We start from the raw sequence: 19,273 nt of genomic DNA, 5'->3' as shown, positions 1-19,273 counted from the left end.
TACTCTTTGGAGAGAAGGAGGATGAGAGGAGACATGATAGAGGTGTATAAGATATTAAGAGGAATAGAGAGTGGACAGCCAGCGCCTCTTCCCCAGGGCACCACTGCTCAGTACAAGGGGACATGGCTTTAAGGTAAGGGGAGGGAAGTTCAAGGGAGATATTAGAGGATGGTTTCTCACTCAGCAAGTGGTTGGTGCATGGAATGCACTGCCTGAGTCAGTGGTGGAGGCAGATACACTAGTGAAGTTTAAGAGACTACTAGACAGGTATATGGAGGAATTTAAGGTAGGGGGTTATATGGGAGGCAGGGTTTGAGGGTCGGCACAACATTGTGGGCCAAAGGGCCTGTACTGTGCTGTACTGTTCTATGTTCTATGGACTGTCGGGTAAACAGTTAGCTTTGGTTGGACTGCAGATCATGGTCTCCCTTTGGGGGCTTTGCTATTACTTGCTTGGAGGGTGGAGGGGGCTGATGCTTCTTACTGAAATGGGAGGGGGAGGGTGAAGGGGGAGGCTTGATGCTTTGCTGCTGCCCATGTGTGGGAGGGGGAGAGAGAGCTTTGGAGTTCTAACCTTTGACTCTAATTCGTTCTTTGGGGTTATCTGTTTTTGTGGATGAGTAAGAATTTCAGGTTGCATACCATATACATTCCCTGATATTAAATGGAACCACAGAACCATTGATTTAGTCCCAAGATTATATGTAGATTTGCTAATGTAGTCCTGAAACAGATTAGACATGTAGCAACTCTTAAAATGGAACTAGATGGCAATGTTGCAGCTATATACGACCCTGGTCAGACCCCACTTGGAGTACTGTGCTCAGTTCTGGTTGTCTCACTACAGGAAGGATGTGGAAGCCATAGAAAGGGTGCAGAGGAGATTTACAAGGATGTTGTCTGGATTGGGGGCAAGCCTTATGAAAATATGTTGAGTGAACTTGGCCTTTTCTCTTGGAGCGATAGAGGATGAGAGATAACCTGATAGAGGTGTATAAGATGATGAGAGGCATTGATTGTGTGTATAGTCAGAGGCTTTTTCCTTGAGCTGAAATGGCTAGCACGAGAGGGCATAGTTTTAAGGTGCTCAGAAGCAGGTACAGAGATGTCAGGGGTAAGTTTTTTACCCAGGGAGTGGTGAGTGTGTTGAATGGGCTGCCGGTGACTGTGGTGGAGGTGGAAACAATAGGGTCTTTTACGAGACTCCTGGATGGATACAGTACATGGAGCTTCGAAAAATAGAGGGCTATGGGTAAGCCTAGGTATTTCTAAGGTAAGGACATGTTTGGCACAGCTTTGTGGGCCGTAGGGCTGGTATTGTGCTGTAGGTTTTCTATGTTTCTAACGTTCCTTGGTATCCAAGCATGATGAAATGAAGAATCGACATGTCATCACTAGTGAGCTTTGTCACTCTGATATCTTAGCACCAGCAGTGAGGACATTGGAAATTTAATGAAACCAGAAAATTGAAGTCATACATTTGGGCAAAGGCATTTAAAGTAAGAGATTATCACATCCCATCTTCCCACAGTGATTGTGTTCTAATTATGAGTTAAGCACTTTACTGTTTTGCAAGTTAAATTCAGAACAAAAGGATGAGAAAAGAGCCAATTTGCTAGCGGCACTGTCAGTTTGGTGCTGCAGAATAAATCTTTGCAAGTTTGCTGTGTACAGGGTCATGGGGTCAAATTCTTTGAAAAATTGTTCTTGTATTGACTGTGCAAACTGCAGAAAGCAGTTTGATTGCTGCTGGGTATGATCTATTACCATGGATTCCTTGCCTCAGTAATTGACAAAATGATGCAGAATGCAATGGGAATTTGCATTCTAGTTTATGTATTCTGAGGGCCAAAATATTGACTGTTGCAGGCAGTGATTATTTAGAAGCAGTATGAGATTTCATTTTGCACACATGCATGCTTTGGCATTATTGATGATTGCCTTCATTTTGTGCATCTGCATTCTGGAGGTGATAGGGTAAAAAATGGCATTGTCTTGCATCCAATTTCAAGCATAAAGCATCCAGGCACATGTGAATTTAATAATGGAGCAGTCTGGTAGACCTACTGTTAAATATGTTGGCCCATCTTACAGGCTTTCAGCAGCCATTCCAAACAGCACCACTTTTTTTTTCAACAGAATTTGTGGCTGCCAATCCAGTTAAAGTTAAATGCTTTGAAGTTGAGGAGCAATAGCACTCTCCTAAATCTGTGGTCACCTTGATTTGTTGCCTTTCTCTTTTCAGTCTTGCCTCCTCCTGCAACTTACCTGAGCATAGCTTCCAGCAAGGCTGCTAGGGCAAAATCAATTCTTCACAGCATGAAGTAGAACAGCTTTTTTGTGAATATAAGTCAATCATTTCCAGACAATTCTTAAGCCTTCATCTGTACATGTACTGTTCAAGCAGAACTGACTCCAGGCTCCAAAACAAGCTTTGGTTAATTCCTCTGCTGTAAACTCATGCCAGGGAATTGACCCTTGGGGGACAGGTGCACCAGCTTACCTGTTCTGTGCTGTATGGTCAAGGTTTCTGACTACACACAAAGACCAATCTTCATTATGTATTCAAATATATCTGTGGCGCTTGTCTTACTTTCTCCCTGGTGAAGAGACTTTAACACCAATGTTAGAAACACAATACAACCTCAGCTAAATCAATCGATTCAGGCCTAGGAGCTTCCGTGACTGACCCCTCACCTTCGAAGTTATGCATTCTCAAGGATACTTGTCAAAAACCACTCAGTTCACTCAAGTGCACACTTTGGGCTGCGTCCAGCTATTATGACTTTTTAATTGTAATCAGGATATATGTTCCAAATAGTTAAATTGTGCATTTTGGAATAAATGCAATTACTTTACTTTCTATATAATGGTTCTTGACCTCAAGAGAACTCACAGTGTTTACCTGCTAATTAAATACTTTTGAACATAGCATGATATCAGAGATGTGGCAATAAATTTTCATAAGTAAAATCCCACACACAAAAATAATATACCAGATAGAATCTTGGTGATGTTAATTGAGAGGTCAATATTGTCCAGGATATGGAAACTCACCTGGATTTCTTTGAAGAGTCCATTCAATTTTTTATAGTATTTGTGAGGGCAGTGGAATGTTGTCTGAACCAAAAGAAAGTATCTCTGACACTGCAGCTTCCAGTGATAATGCTTTGATGGCACAGTTTTAGCTCAGAGGATACACTGAGCTCCAGACTCAAGACTGAAATGATTAGCACATACCTGAAGAGCAGATTCTGAGAGGATTTGATCATAATTCCATGAAAAATAAATCTTATTTTTGCTCTCTTCACCAATAACCTAGTTTTATAATGTGAAGTTAATTTTCTTTACCTTAGGATGACTGTTCAAATATGCTTTTTCATCCTGTTCCCATGTTTCCTTACTACAGTTTTGATATTAATGAATCAGTTGAATTATTGGTTGCTACTAATTTGCTGGTTGTCAGTGAATCATATTTTTGCTTGAAATTCTTTCTAGGTTTGCTAATTCAGGACAAAGCAACCCACAGTCATAAATAATTGCTCCTGCTTGGCTTGTTCCCTTCTCTATTGAATACCCTGTTTCAGAACGTAAACAAATAAGGTCGCTTCAATGAGTCAGAAAGTGCCATTAAATTCACACAGTGCTTCAGTCCTCATCTGAAAAATTAGTTCAGCTGGTCGGATGAATAGCTTGTAGCTGACTGAAGCTGACAGGTAGAAGGTTTGAAGCTTGAATTCACTTTGGCACCAGATTATCAAGAAACGAGGGGCAGCATCATGACTGTGTTTCTTTTGGTTACTTAACTTTAGATGTTTGGATCATTTCTTTCAGTCAATTAAAGAAGGATTTTACTCAGATTCAAGCATTCTTTTTAAAAAAAAAATCATTTGTTGTATAGAAAGCTAACTGTGAAAGTATCGAATGCTCAAGTACATTTTCTAATGTCTGTTGGCAGCAAAGTACTAAAAACAGAGGAGAGGAAGGGAAAAAAAAATTAAAAAAATATTCTGTATGTTTGAAAAAGCTTTAAAGAAAGATGTGCATTTTATGTATTTAATATTTCAGTAATATTTGAGCATTGTAAATATATTGTTTGATTAAGCATTCTTTGTTGTTTACAAAATGCATTGCAGATAAAATGTAGAAGTACGTGAATGGCTTATGTTATAAATGCACATCTCGCTAAAAGTAAAACTAAAAACATACACGAGTTATCCTGGCTCCATGTTTTTCTCGCAACTGGTTTTTATGTTGTAGAGTTCCAAAGCATAAGAATAGCAATGAGGAAGTTTTAAAAAGACAGAGACGACCACCTACATTGCTATCCAATGATCATACTCAATTCCTTCGCACTGCTTCCTTACCTCTGAAAAGTTGAGCCTGTATTCAAAACGTTTACTGGCTCACCAATCAATTCCTTAACTATGACAGTAAATGATGGATTTGAGCTAGCCACAACATATATATGCAAAGCATGTCACAGCTGGTAAGGTGTCACTGTAAATGTAAAAAGGAATGTGTCTGATATGGATCAGGTTGTGCTTCTTCTGCAAGAAATCATTCTTTTCATAAGATTCAGAACGAAAGTGGATGAAGGGAAGGTAGAGGATGTTGTCTACATGGACTTCAGTAAGGCCTTTGACAAGGTCCTGCATGGGAGATTGGTTAGGAAGATTCAGTCACTAGGTATACATGGTGAGGTAGTAAATTGGATTAGACATTGGCTCAGTGGGAGAAGTCAGAGAGTGGTAGTGGAGGATTGCTTCTCTGAGTGGAGGCCTGTGACAAGTGTTGTGCCACAGGGATCAGTGCTGGGTCCATTGTTATTTGTCATCTATATCAATGATCTGGATAATAATGTGGTAAATTGGATCAGCAAATTTGCTGATGATACAAAGATTGGAGGTGTAGTGGACAATGAGAAAGATTTTCAAAGCTTGGAGAGGGATTTGGACCAGCTGGAAAAATGGGTTGACGAATGGCAGATGAAGTTTAATGCAGACAAGTGTGTGTCGTGAGTTGGGGACAAGGGTGCTGGGAGAGGACCCACACGCAGGACACAAACACGTCTTTCTTAGGTACAATAAAATAGCATTTATTACTCGCTACACAGAAGATCGGGAAATCGAGGACAAAGAGGAACACGAACCTCGGACTAGGGGATGAGGACCTTGGATCGCCGCGGACCTGGGACTTAGAAACAGGGAACTGGGTCACAGCCGTGGACCTAGGACTTGGACCCTGGGGACTGGGACTGCCATGGCCCTTGGGGAGCAATGGGTAGAAAGGGGGGATCCCCCGCCGGGCAGCAGCAGTTCGGCCAGACCTGCCCAACGGAGGCAACGGGTAGGAAGGGGTAGAACCCCACCAGGCAGCGGCAGTCCGGCCAGACCTGCCCAACGGAGGCAACGGGTAGGAAAGGGCAGAACCCCCCGCCGGACCTGCCCAATGGAGACAACAGGTAGGAAGGGGCAAAACCCTCACCAGGCAGCGGCAGTCCGGCCAGACCTGCCCAACGGAGGCAACGGGTAGGAAGGGGCAGAACCCTCACCAGGCAGCGGCAGTCCGGCCAGACCTGCCCAACGGAGGCAACAGGTAGGAAGGGGCAAAACCCCCACCGGGCAGCGGCAGTCCGGCCAGACCTGCCCAACGGAGGCAACAGGTAGGAAGGGGCAAAACCCTCACCAGGCAGCGGCAGTCCAGCCAGACCTGCCCAATGGAGACAACAGGTAGGAAGGGGCAGAAACCCCCGCCGGACCTGCCCAACGGAGACAACAGGTAAGAAGGGGCAGAACCTCCGCTGGGCAGCAGCAGTCCGGCCGGACCTCCCTGACGGAGGCAACAGGTAGGAACATGGAGTCAGGACTTCGCCTTCCTCTCAGGCACCAAGTCGGGACTTCTTCGGGGGGTAGACACGGACAAGGGGCATGAACGCTGAGTCAGGACTCCACCTTCAGCTCAGGCACCGAGCTGGGACTCTTCGAGGGGTAGACACGGACAGGGGCATAAACGTCGAGTCAGGACTCCGCCTTCCACTCACCCCTGGTAGATTGACCTTGCCCGGACCCACTCCGATGACGGAAGGTGAATTGCTGGTACTCCGATGCGGGCTGGATCACTCTGGCGACGGAAGGTGAATTGCTGGTACTCCGATGCGGGCTGGATCACTCTGGTGACGGAAGGTGAATTGCTGGTACTCCGACGTGGGCTGGATCACTCTGGTGATGGAAGGTGAATTGCTGGTACTCCGATGCGGGCTGGATCACTCTGGTGACGGAAGGTGAATTGCTGGTACTCTGATGCGGGCTGGATCACTCTGGTGACGGAAGGTGAATTGCTGGTACTCCGATGCGGGCTGGATCACTCTGGTGACGGAAGGTGAATTGCTGGAACTCCGATGCGGGCTGGATCACTCTGGCGACGGAAGGTGAATTGCTGGTACTCCGATGTGGGCTGGATCACTCTGGCTTGTCGTAGAGGCGGCGACTTGCGAAGGCTTCTTAACACTCTCCCCCCGAACGGCTAAAGCCAGGGGCTTATAAGCTGCCGGTTCGGGTCGAGGGTAGATTAACTTGATTGCCAAGCTCAAGGGACACGTGAAACGGAATTAGAAGGGAACAAGGCATCAATGGTCCGGATCGCCACCTAACTAAATTTAAAGGGGAACCGATCCGGACCATGACAGTGCGAGGTATTGCACTTCGGAAGGACAAACCAAGGTAGAACATACAAGGTAAATGGTAGAACACCAAGGAGTGCAGTAGAACAGAGGGATCTGGGAATACAGATACAAAATTCCCTAAAAGTGGCATCACAGGTAGATAGGGTAGTAAAGAGAGCTTTTGATACATTGGCCTTTATAAATCAAAGTACTGAGTATAAGAGTTGGAATGTTATGGTGAGGTTGTATAAGACATTGGTGAGGCCGAATTTGGAGTATTGTGTGCAGTTTTGGTCACCTAATTACAGGAAGGATATTAATAAGGTTGAAAGAGTGCAGAGAAGGTTTACAAGGATGTTGCCGGGACTTGAGAAACTGAGTTACAGAGAAAGGTTGAATAGGTTAGGACTTTATTCCCTGGAGCGTAGAAGATTGAGGGAAGATTTGATAGATGTATATAAAATTATGATGGGTATAGATAGAGTGAATGCAAACAGGTTTTTTCCACTGAGGCTAGGGGAGAAAAAAACCAGAGGACATGGGTTAAGGGTGAAGGGGGAAAAGTTTAAAGGGAACATTAGGGGGAGCTTCTTTACACAGAGAGTGTCGGGAGTGTGGAATGAGCTGCCAGTTGAAGTGGTGAATGCAGGCTCACTTTTAACATTGAAGAAAAACTTGGACAGGTACATGGATGAGAGGGGTATGGAGGGATATGGTCCAGGTGCAGGTCAGTGGGACTAGGCAGAAAAATAGTTTGGCACAGCCAAGAAGGTCTAAAAGGCCTGTTTCTGTGCTGTAATGTTCTATGGTTCTATGAAAGCCAGTTAATCGTTCACTTTTTCAGCATCAACATTTTGCTTTGTTAGCAGGCCCATTTGCTCATAAATAGTTGATAAATGACACTGAACAACAAAGATTTTGCTTCCTGGATACTTTCGGGTAAATCTAGATTTTGGGCTGCTGATCAGGAAAGTCACCATGAAAATTTCATATCACACATTATTTTTTGAAATTGCCTATATCTGTTATTTCAATTCACAATAACTGATGCCAAGATGAAGGAAAGCATCTTTTTTAGGTCCACACATCAAACAGGTCATCAATGACAGGCAATTCAAAGCACTTCTAGTGGGACTGGAGAAAATCACATGGAAGGCATTCCACGATGTTGAAAATTTTCTTGGTAACTGCAAAACACCAAACTACATGCAGCTGGTTTACACCATGCTTCAAGGATAACAAAAATGAAGTGCAACATGTCACAAAAGATTCATTTTCTGCATTCCCATTTAGACTTCTTCCCTGCAAATGTGTTATTCTGTCACTCAACTGTCATTCAACTGTATGCATGCATACTACCAAACGAAACTATGTTCCTCTGTACCAAGGTGCACCACACTGTACATATAACTCACACACATAACACATTAAGTAATAGTACCACAAATAAATTAAAAACAATTAGGTGTATAAATGACACAAGTTAAAAAGTAAACAGTATAACACTACTGGCGATTCCTACATGATGAGACCTGGGTAACGGCAGGATGTTCAGTTTCATCGAGTTTCATCATAGACTGTGTAAGAAAACCCTTAATGGACAGCAAATTCCATTTCCATCCTCCCTACCCTACCCTACCCATCCCCGTAAGTCCACTAACTGTTTCCTGTCTAAACTGTCATCCTAAACATTACCCATTATGCTGCCCAGTCTTCCCTTTATTGGAAGTGGACTAAGGATAGGCCTGGCCTGATAGAATGTATTTTGTCTATCAAGTGAGTCTCTGGCTGTGCATTCTGATGCTTCATCCTTGGAGTCCACTAGACTACAAAAGACCATGGAACGCTCCTTAAATCACTCTAACAGTTGTAGACATTTAAAAATAATGTGAATATACTTTCAATCTCTCATTGCTACAGTTGAAAGTTCCCACCTGCTTCAAAAGGGCAAATATACCAGCTGCCCAAGAAGAGCAAGGTGAGCTGCCTTAATGACTATCATCCAGTATCAATCACATCTACGATGATGAGATGCTTTGCAAGGTTGGTTAACTCCTTTCTCAACAAGGACCTGAACCCATTGCGTTTTGCCTATCACCACAACAGGTCTACAGCAGATGTGATCTCATTGGTTCTGCACGCAGCCTTGGATCAGCTGGACAATACAAATACTTATGTTAGGATGCTGTTTATTGACTACAGTTCAGTATTTAATACCATCATTCCTACAGTTCTGATAGAAAAGCTCCAGAACCTGGGCCTCTGTATCTCCCTCTGCAACTGGATCCTTGACTTCCTAACTGGAAAACCACAACCTGTGTGGATCAGATATAACACCTCCTCCTCGCTGCAATCACACTGGCACACCTCAGGGATGTATGCTTAGCCCACTGCTCTACTCTCTCTATACACATGGAGCGAGCTATACCAGTTAGTTGAGTGGTGTCACAGCAACAACCTTGCACTTAACATCAGTAAGACCAAAGAGCTGATTGTGGACTTCCGAAAGGGTAAGACGAGGGAACACACAACAGTCCTCATAGAGGGATCAGAGGTGGTAAGAGTGAGCAACTTCAAGTTCCTAAGAGTCAATATCTCTGAGGATCTATCCTGGACCCTACATATCGATGCAGCTACAAAGAAGGCATGACAGTGACTATATTTTATAAGGAGTCTGAGGAAATTCTGTATGTCACCAAAGACTCGCAAATTTCTACAGATGTACCGTAGACAGCATTCTGACTGGCTGTACCACTGTTTGGTATGGGGGAGGGGGCTACTGCTCAGGATCGATATAAGCTGCAGAGAGTTGTAAACTGAATCAGCTCCATCAAGGGGAACAGGCTCCAGTATGTAGGACATCTTCAAGGAGTGATGCCTCAAAAAAGGATCCCCATCACCCAGGTCAAGCCTTCAGGAAGGAGGTACAGAAGCCCAAACAATTCAGGAACAGCTTCCTCCTCTCTGCTAGCTGATTTCTGAATGGACATTGAACACATATACACCTCTTAACTACTTTTTATTTCCATTTTTGCACTACTTATTTAATTTAACTATTTAATACGTATATACTTCCTGTAATGCATTTTTTTTTCTATTGCATTGTACGGCTGCTGCAGAGACAACAAATTCCATGATATATGCTGGTGATATTAAACCTGATTCTGATTTAACTAAATAAAAATCAAAAATTATTATAAAATGAAAAGAAAACATAAATAATAATAAATTAAAATAAAATGAAGTGAACAAGTCAGGTACTAATAAAATAAATATCTTTCCATGGGGTCAGTTCTCCATTTACTTGATCGATGTTGTTATCAATAAATCTCATTAATGTGAAACTGTAGAGGGAAGGTGAAGTATTGTGGCTGCACTCCTCAGCAAATCAGTGTTCCACTGCTGGGCTCAGTAATGATTCCAGCAACAGAGGGTGAGGTGGATGCAGCAACAGATGATAGCCAAGAATTCCTAGGCAAGCTGAGCCGTAGAGTTTCACTACCGGATCTCATAGTAGTCAGACTGCTCGATCGAGCCCACCACTCGTTTTCAATGTCTTTAAGTATCTCTGTTAAATATCAAATTAGCAGACAACAAAAAAACATTATGCATACTTTTAAATTGATTTAGCTAAAAGATGCTACTGATGTTTTAAACCATTAAACATTAAACTCAAGGCAAAAAGAATTAAAAAAGTAAAAGTTACTCTGTTCTTATTGATGTTCCATCAGAAGGAAAAAGAACATCATGTTTATTTTGCAAATCTCCTTCAAGTTACACTACAAATCACACTTCAACTGACATTGGCAATGATTGCTTTTCTCTTCTACTCTATTTCTATTACTTTCTGCTACATTTTTTACCCATTCCTACATTCCTATCTCTGGTGCCTCCTGGTGATACCTTGTGAAAGAATGACTATCTCAAAAGGTAGCAATGACCCAAGGAGAGTCCCAGGGAAGAAGCAGGGATAGGCATTGTAAACTTTGTTCTCATCATGGAAATGTATGGCGGACTGCTAACCAGGAAATCCTCAGAAGCACATAGTACGTCTTGGTCGTTTCCGTTGTCTTGATAACAACAGGTCATCATCGGGTGAAGCTTGTGACCAAGATTTCTGAGTTTGATCAGCTGTTTTAACCATAGTCCATTGATGAGGCTTAATATTTTGTGCAAAATATCACAGTAGATGCCCCTGCAATTCATATCGACGGAGACTAAAAGGAGCTGATATACTGCCAGACCAATAAAAAGAAACTTAGCACAGGAGACATCTGAATGTATTTATCTCTCAAATCATTATTTATTTCTGAATAATGCTGGTGAAGAGCACTCCCTTGGGAGCCTCAGTAATTTAAGAAGATAGGTTGAGGGCAATATTAACAGGGATTCTTATAATTAGGATTGCAGACAGGTATTTCTGTGGCCCCAGATATGAGTCCAGGATGGCATGTTGCCTTCCTGATGACATATGTATGGTGTCACAGAGAATCCACAGGCAGCTGTGGAGGCCAGGTCGTTGGGTGTATTTAAGGCAGAGCTTGATAGCTTCTTGACAGGACATGACATCAAAGGTACAGGGAGAATGCCAAAGAGTGGGGCTGAGGAAGGGGCAAAAAAGGATCAGTCATGATTTAATGGAAGAGCAGACGAATGGGCCAAATGGCCAGATTTTGCTCCCATGTCTTTTGGTCTTAAACTGTAAGACATTTGGAGGATGAGGGTATATAGCTGGAGGTTAAAGTCCATAGCATTATCAACAAAATAAATGGAGAAGGATATGTGGGCCTGCAATTGGATTTTCAGGCATTCCCCAGGTCTCATACTTGGTCATTTACATTTCATGTTAGTTATTAAATTTACAGGGGAAAGAGAACACTTCATGTGTCCATGGAGTGAACGTTTAAACGTCACACAGCCAGCATTTGAGGTCAGCCTCAAACCAGTGACCAGGAAGCTGTGATACAGCAGCACTACCTGCTGTTACAGCAGAGGTAATCAGAAAGAATGGTAGCCAGGAGTAGTTCAACCTGCGAACTCCTAACCAACGCTAGAACTGATACTGTAAATTTCAACTGCAGAACGCAATAATAGGTATGTGGCGACCCACTTCCTAGCGCACTCGAGCCGGCTCACAAATAGCCAGCGCGCCGGCACAAAGGCCAGTCCCAAAAGGGCGCCAGGTCTGCTTCACCAACAAAGGGAAAAGCCCACACGGGACTGTGAGTACGTGCCCCCTACAGCATCTGCGTCCGGGGAGGGAGGGATCAGGGAGGCTTTAAAACGAGGCTATGAAGTTCGAATAAAATCTTCTTTAACTGCAGTTTACCGACTCCGTGTCGTTATTTTAGCGCTGCGTGTAGCACACCGCTACAGGTACTTGATTCCTGCCTGACTTATTGCACTTCCTAACAGAAGAAGAATGTAGTCGCACACTGCGGATGTGATGCTAGTTCAAGGAGCATGACGTAAATTGTGGGTGGGCTTCTACAGACATTTTCCATAGGCAGTTCCTACCCCTTGCTATTGACACCTACTCTCAGAATATACTTGCAGAGCTTGGGAAATCTATACCAGCAAACTCTTCCTGCTTCTGAAATCGCTCCTTTCATTTAAATGCCAATTCAAGAAGTAATAATTACTGAGCAATAGATCACCTTTCAGAAGCAATAAATTTAGCCAGTTTGACCCTTACTTTGCTTCCATAAAGTGGAAAATATGTGCACTTGTGTAACACTTGTAATGTTCTTAAGCCATCACAATGCATTTCACAGCCAATGAATGCAACAAGAAGTGTATGTTATACAAACACAAGACATCCTGCAGATGCTGGAAATCCAAAGCAACACAAAATGCTGGAGGAACTCAGCAGGTCAGGCTTCATCTATGGAAAAGAGTAAACAGTTGACGTTTCGGGCCCAAAACTCTTTTCCATAGATGCTGCCTGACCTGCTGAGTTCCTCCTGCATTTTGTGTGTGTTGCAGAAGTATATGTTTGCTATTTTGGCTCAAACCCAATGACAATAAATATGTTTCATAGAAATTGCCACTGTTTTTGTATTTAGTAAAGCAAGCAATGTGGAAAGTAAATCGTAAAAATTAAAACGACAAATTCCTGTGAAGGGCCTCAGCCTGAAACGTTGACATTACTCTTTTCCATAGATGCTGCCTGGCCTGCTGCGTTTCTCCAGCATTTTGTGAGTGTTGCTCAGACTTTCCAGCATCTGCAGATTTTATCTTGTTTGTGATTCCTGTGAACTAGCACATTCCCTTCAGCTAGGTTTCTGACTGGTTAAAAAAGTAACTTAATCCTCCACCTAACAGTTGACCAAATACCTGGCTGCTCAATGGTTAAAAGACAGAAAAAAAGGAGCTGCTGACAGATAAAGGACTCAGCTGCTGATGATCAGACAGAATCAAATGAAACTAGTCCTACATAAGAGGGTAATCAGCCAGACTAATGAATCCCAAACCTTGCAGAATCTAAACCTCCATGATTATTGTTCAAGGAAAGAATTATACTGTAACTAGCAACTCATCACGTTCAACGATTACAGCAAGCCCAGACAAGCCCCTGCTCATCGCTGATGATAGAGAAAGTGATGAAGACATCTCTGTGCGGTGCCACTTGAATATCCTAAGCACTTCCTTAATTAAAGATTACCATGATGGAATGGAATGGAAATTATTCTGAAGGAAGTTGGGCTTAATTTGACTGTTAGCTTTCAGCCTCTTCTGTCTGAGTAACCCGTGAAATTACATGGCCATGCCGTAAACCGGGGCAGAGTGATAGATGTTGAGGTATCTGTCACCAACCCTGGCTGTGCTAGGGTTCTCCAAAATTACACCTTGGAACCCTTCTCTCCAGTACAATGCCAGCCAGTTCTGGAATAGAATTGGAGCCCAACCAACTGAATGTGGATTTTCCACTTAGGCATTAGGAGCAGAAAGCTTGTTTGATTTTTATTGAATTGATTTTTAATGTTTTATTGAGTTTTTAATTAGTTTAAATTTATTTGACATTTAAGCCAATTTTAATAGCTTTATATGCTTTTTTAAATCAAACAATTAAAAAAATATTGCATAGACTCAACAAATTAGCAGAAATTTCCAGTCACATCAAGCTGCCAGGAAGAACTGGGGCAAAGCTGATGGTAAATCCAGTCAAGGGCTAATCATCAGCAAGGCTTTATTGTAGTTCACAGCACGTGAGAAAATGTCCTGAAATGCAGTTTACATCACTGCCTCACACCTAAGTGTCTTATGCAGGAGCCTTTCATAGAGTCAGACATTAATGTAGCAGGGAAACTGGGCCTTCAAACCCACTTGTCCATGCTGAGAAAGTTGCCCATCTAAACTAATGCCATTTGCCCTTATTTGGTGCAAAATTCTCTAAATCTGATTCATATCTCTCATCACTGTTGGGAGAAATAATAAAATGGAATGGTTTTCAATAGAACAATATCCACACGAGGAAATCTGCAGATACTGGAAGTCTATGGCAGCGTCTATGGAAAGGAATAAACAGGCGACGTTTCAGGCCAAGACCCTTCATCAGGACACATTTCCACAGAGTTCCTCTAGCATTTTCTGAATATCCACTCATGGGTAGTTCACGCCTGTACAAAAGTTAGACTGATGTAAATGTGGATGTAATTATTCTTTCCCTTATTGCTATGTGTCCAAAATATTTCACACCATTAGCTCCCTAGAGTATTTTTATGTAATCAATGCATCTCCCCCATTTTATTGCACCAATTTGAGTTGGAAAAGTACAAAAATATTAAATTGTTCACCAGAAGCTTTGCAAAGTGATAACGTAGAATCACAGGTCTGGATTATTCAGTATCCCAGTTAACCAATGTATTAGCATTTCCTTCAAATGAGCTGTTAAACTGAGGTCCTATTAACTGATGTTTTACAGCACAGTGGCTAACAAGTATATTTAGAGTCTGAATCAGAATGAGAATCAGGTTTAATATTACCTGCATACGTCGTGAAATTTGTCAATCTAGCGCCAGCAGTACAATGCAATACATGATAAATTTAGAAAAATAATTAATTTACAGTAGGTATATATATGTATATTAAATAGAATGCAAAAAGAGAAATAATAAAAAAGAAGTAAAGTAGTGTTCATGGGTTCAATATCCATTTAGAAATCTGAGAACAGAGGGTAAGAAGCTGTTCCTGAATCATTGAGTGTGTACCTCCTTTCTACTGGTAACATTGAGAAGAGGGCATGTCCTGGGTGACGGTGGTCCTTAATAATGGATACTCCCTTTCTGAGGCTCCTTCAAGCTGTCTTGGATACTATGAAGGCCAGTACCCACGATGAAGCTGACCAATTTTACAACTTCCATATTAGGATATGCTCAAATTATGAAGGATGTGAAACAAATTCATTTGCTTCCTCAATTACTTCTGTGCATGCATGGTATTTTTGAGAATAAATTGCAGTTTTTTTAGGGATTAGTATTAAATTTTCTTTCCACTGATCTCTCCAAAGCAAACCTGGGAAAGAAGAAGAGGTGAGGAGGGATTCTTTGGATAACAGATGGTTTGTCCTACGACAACCTGTTTTGCGCTGCTAATGAAATTTTACCTCTTATTAATTTAATAGAAGTGTTACTTTAGTTTGATAGACTGTGGCCAGGAGATTTTTTTCTTACATGCAGTGGCCAACACTTGCAATGTCTTCTGTGCAACATGATGAATTCTCAGGATTATTGAAGAAAGAATTAAGTTTGGCAAAGTGAACATAATTCCAACTAATTTGTTGGATATACCATATGAAGAAAATTAAGCTCTCACGAATACATCAAATGAGCAACAAGTGAAACAAATGAATGCAACATTATAATTGCCTGATAACTGATAACTAGGAGGAATTACATGATGCTGTTGGCGGTTACCTGACAACTGTTTTCTTTAATAGATTCCTCCATTAACATAGTGATGGAAAAGCACAGGACAGATGTAAAAGTTTGGGTCCTTAACTGGAGCAGGGCTAACTTTGGGGTAATTAGGCAGGACTGAGTAGTGGTTGATCGTGTGAACCTGCTTGAAGGGAAAGGAACAGATGGCAAGTGGAAAGCTTCTAAAAGTGAAATATCAAGAGTCCAGGGGCTTCATGTTCCTGCCAGGGTGAAGAGACCAAGCAGGTTTAGGGAAGTCTGACTGACAAGAGGTAATGCAGCTCTGGTCAAGAAAAAGAACGAAGCATTCTTTGGGTTTAAGAGATCTTTGGACTTTGTCTGAAGTGAGAGTGGAAATTGTGGAGGCCCTTCCAGATATATTTGATTCATTGCTAACCACTGGTGAAATTCCTGAAGACTGGAAAACAGCTAATGTTCTGTTGTTCAAATGTAATAAATTGAAGCCAGGGTACTGCAGGCCAGTCAGCCTGATATCACTAGTAGGGAAGGTATTGGAATTAATTCTAAGGGACAGGAAATACCAGCACAGACAGAGTCCGATTAGGAGGAGTTAACGTGCTTTTGTGTGTTGGAAGTTGTGCTTGACAAATCTTTTAACGTGTTTTGAAGAAGTAACCAAAAAGGTAGATGAGGGTAGGTTAATGGATGTTGTCTATTTGAACTTCAGCAAGGCCTTCTACAAGATTTCACATGGTGAGCTGGTTTGGAAGTTTGTGTCCCGCAGAATCCAGGAAAGCTAGTTAGATAGATTCAAAATTGGCTCAGAGCTAGGAAGCAGAAGGTGGTGGTTGAAGTTTGCTTTTTGGAATGGAGACTACCGACTAATGGTATGGTGCAAGGGTAGGTGTTGGGACACTTGTTGCTTGTAATTTATAAATGTATTTAGATGCAATGCACTAGATTGATCAGTAAGTTTGTGGGTGACACAAAATTAAGATGTGTTATTGATAGTAAAGAAGGTTCTCATAGATTACAGTGATCTTGATCAGTTAGAGAAATGGGTTAAGGAGTGGCCAATGGATTTCAATACAGCTGAGTGTGAGATGATGCATTTTAGAAAGTTGAACTAGCATAGGACTTACACTTGAATGCCAGGGTACTAGGAAGTAGAATGGAACAAAGGACCTTAGAGTACAAGTGCATAGTTCATTGAAAGTTGTGTCACAGGTAGCGAGGGTGGAGAAAAAGACATTTAGCATTATGGCTTTCTTCAGTCAGGGCACTGAGTATAGGAGATGGAACATTGTCCTTGTGGTTGGTTAAGTTGATAGTAAGGCCACACATGGAATACCATAAACACTTCTGGAGCTCCTCTTATAGGAAAGGTGTGTTTAAAGTGTAAAGAGTTCAAAAGGATTTGCAAAGATGTTGGAAGGACTAGGGAGCCCAATTAAAAGGGAAAGGCCATCCAGGTTAGGCCTTTATTAGGAGAATGAGGGGTAAACTTTTAGGAATGTTTACAGTTATGATAAGGTGGATGGTAGAGATCCTCTCTCCATGTAGGGGAGTCCAAAACTGGAGGAAAGGTGTGTGATGAGAAGGGATAGATCTATAAGGGAGCTGAGGGACAACATTTTCCACAAAGAGGGTGATGAGTAATTGGAGTGAGCTGCCAGCAGAAGTGGTTGACGTGGGTACAGTTGTGCTATTTGAGAAGCACTTAGATCTATGCATGGAATGGCAGGACTCAGGGGGATATTGGCCAAATGCAGGATATTGAGACTAGCTGTATGGGTACCATGGTTGGTATGAACTGGTTGGGCAGAATGGCCTGTATCCATGCTGTATTGCCTCTATGTTTATACAGCCATACAAACCCTTGCATGCCCTGAAAGTGTACTGCCAAGCTGAAAGAGGTAGAAATTGGATTGAAGCATAAAAGTCTGTTAAAAAATCTGTTGGTTGATCTAATCACAAACAGAACTGATGTAGGTTCAGGGATGTTCTTCATTTCAGTATTGAGGAATGGGGGTGAGGGGAAGATTAACTTCTACAGTATATATTTAACTGGTTTGCAGCGCTTCTAAAGTTATTTTTTTTACTTTGAAACAACATCTTTAATTTTCAATAGGTTTTGAATGTTTGTGCATGTCAGAGATATTCGCAAATAATGAAGTTGCTTGATAACTTCGGCACTTCACTCAGCCTGGAGATGAGGCTTAACCAGCTGTCAAGGCAGTTCTCTGGGATTATTCTCCCAGAAGTACTTCAAGGGTGAGTCACATGAAGCAACCATCAGGATATCACTGATCCGGTTGGAGCCGATTTCTTTCAAGCATTCCTGCTCAACCCGCTCAAAGTAAGAACAGGTTTAGTGTGTGGGTAGGTAAGCATCAAGTATTTCCTGTATTGTTTATAAATTTCTCTCTCTCTCTCTCTCTCTCTCTCTCTCTCTCTCTCTCTCTCTCTCTCTCTCTCTCTCTCTCTCTCTCTCTCTCTCTCTCACTCTATCTTCCTCTCTCTCTCTCTCTCTCTCTCACTCTATCTTCCTCTCTCTCTCTCTCTCTCTCTCTCTCTCTCACTCTATCCCCTCTCTCTCTCTCTCTCACTCTATCTTCCTCTCTCTCTCTCTCTCTCTCTCTCTCTCTCTCTCTCTCTCTCTCTCTCTCTCTCTCTCTCTCTCTCTCTCTCTCTCTTGCTATCTCTCTATATATATAATCAACCTTGGCATTTTTTAGCAATATGTGTGATCTCTTTTTATAGTGGCAAAGCTGGAATTCACCAAACCATGATCTGTTGCTAGCTGATAATGATGCTATTACATGTTGCCTTTGTGGTTGCTGAAAATGATGGTGAGTTCCTGTCTAATTCTAGGCCCTAGAAATTCAATTGCTTAACACAAGCTTTTTAAGCGCTGTAGGACTTAAATAATGAGTGTACTTATTACAGAAATATAAATGACAGCTTAATTTGCAGCTTTTGCATAATGGAAGGTCAGATTTCATTTTGTAATTTTTACATTTGATGCATTTTACACACGCACCGTACGGTACAGCACATCTGAAGAATGTATTGCTTTAGTAGACTATTGGTATCAATTGTCACACGATTCTTAATGGACACTCTCCTGTAATGCTGCTTCATGTATATCCAATCAAAATACTGCGGACAATTCACAGGAAATCATGCCTAAGAAGATATCCTGGATCAGGACTTTTGATTACACTGTTGGACTTGCCCATTAACTGAGATCACGGGTCTTTATGTAGCTTGTCAACGGGTATCACTGCCCATTAAACAAGAAAGACTGAGACATTCTGTATTAAGGTTGACAAGGCTGCTCTTCAATATTGCAGACACCTCAGAGTTGGAGATAGTTGAACATTTGATATTCACCCCTCTCAAAGTGCTGACATCAGTTGTGAAATTCAGTGTGAAAGTCCCTTGGGAAATGGCTCTAGAGTGTTTTCATGATTATCATCTATGGAAGGACAGCAAGAACTATGTTTGGTGTTCACCTGGCAGAGAATCTCACCTGGTCCCTCAACACCAGCTCCATAGCCAAAAAAGCCCAGCAACCTCTCTACTTTCTGCGAAGGCTGAGAAAAGTCCATCTCCCACTCCCACCCCCATCCTCACCACATTCTACAGAGGATGTATCGAGAGCATCCTGAGCAGCCTAGTTCGGAAATTGCACCGCCTTGGATCATAAGACCCTGCGGCGGATAGT

The sequence above is a fragment of the Hemitrygon akajei genome, chromosome 4 (genome assembly GCF_048418815.1).
Source record: "Hemitrygon akajei chromosome 4, sHemAka1.3, whole genome shotgun sequence".
Lineage (NCBI taxonomy): Eukaryota > Metazoa > Chordata > Chondrichthyes > Myliobatiformes > Dasyatidae > Hemitrygon > Hemitrygon akajei.
This window is presented reverse-complemented; position numbering follows the sequence as displayed.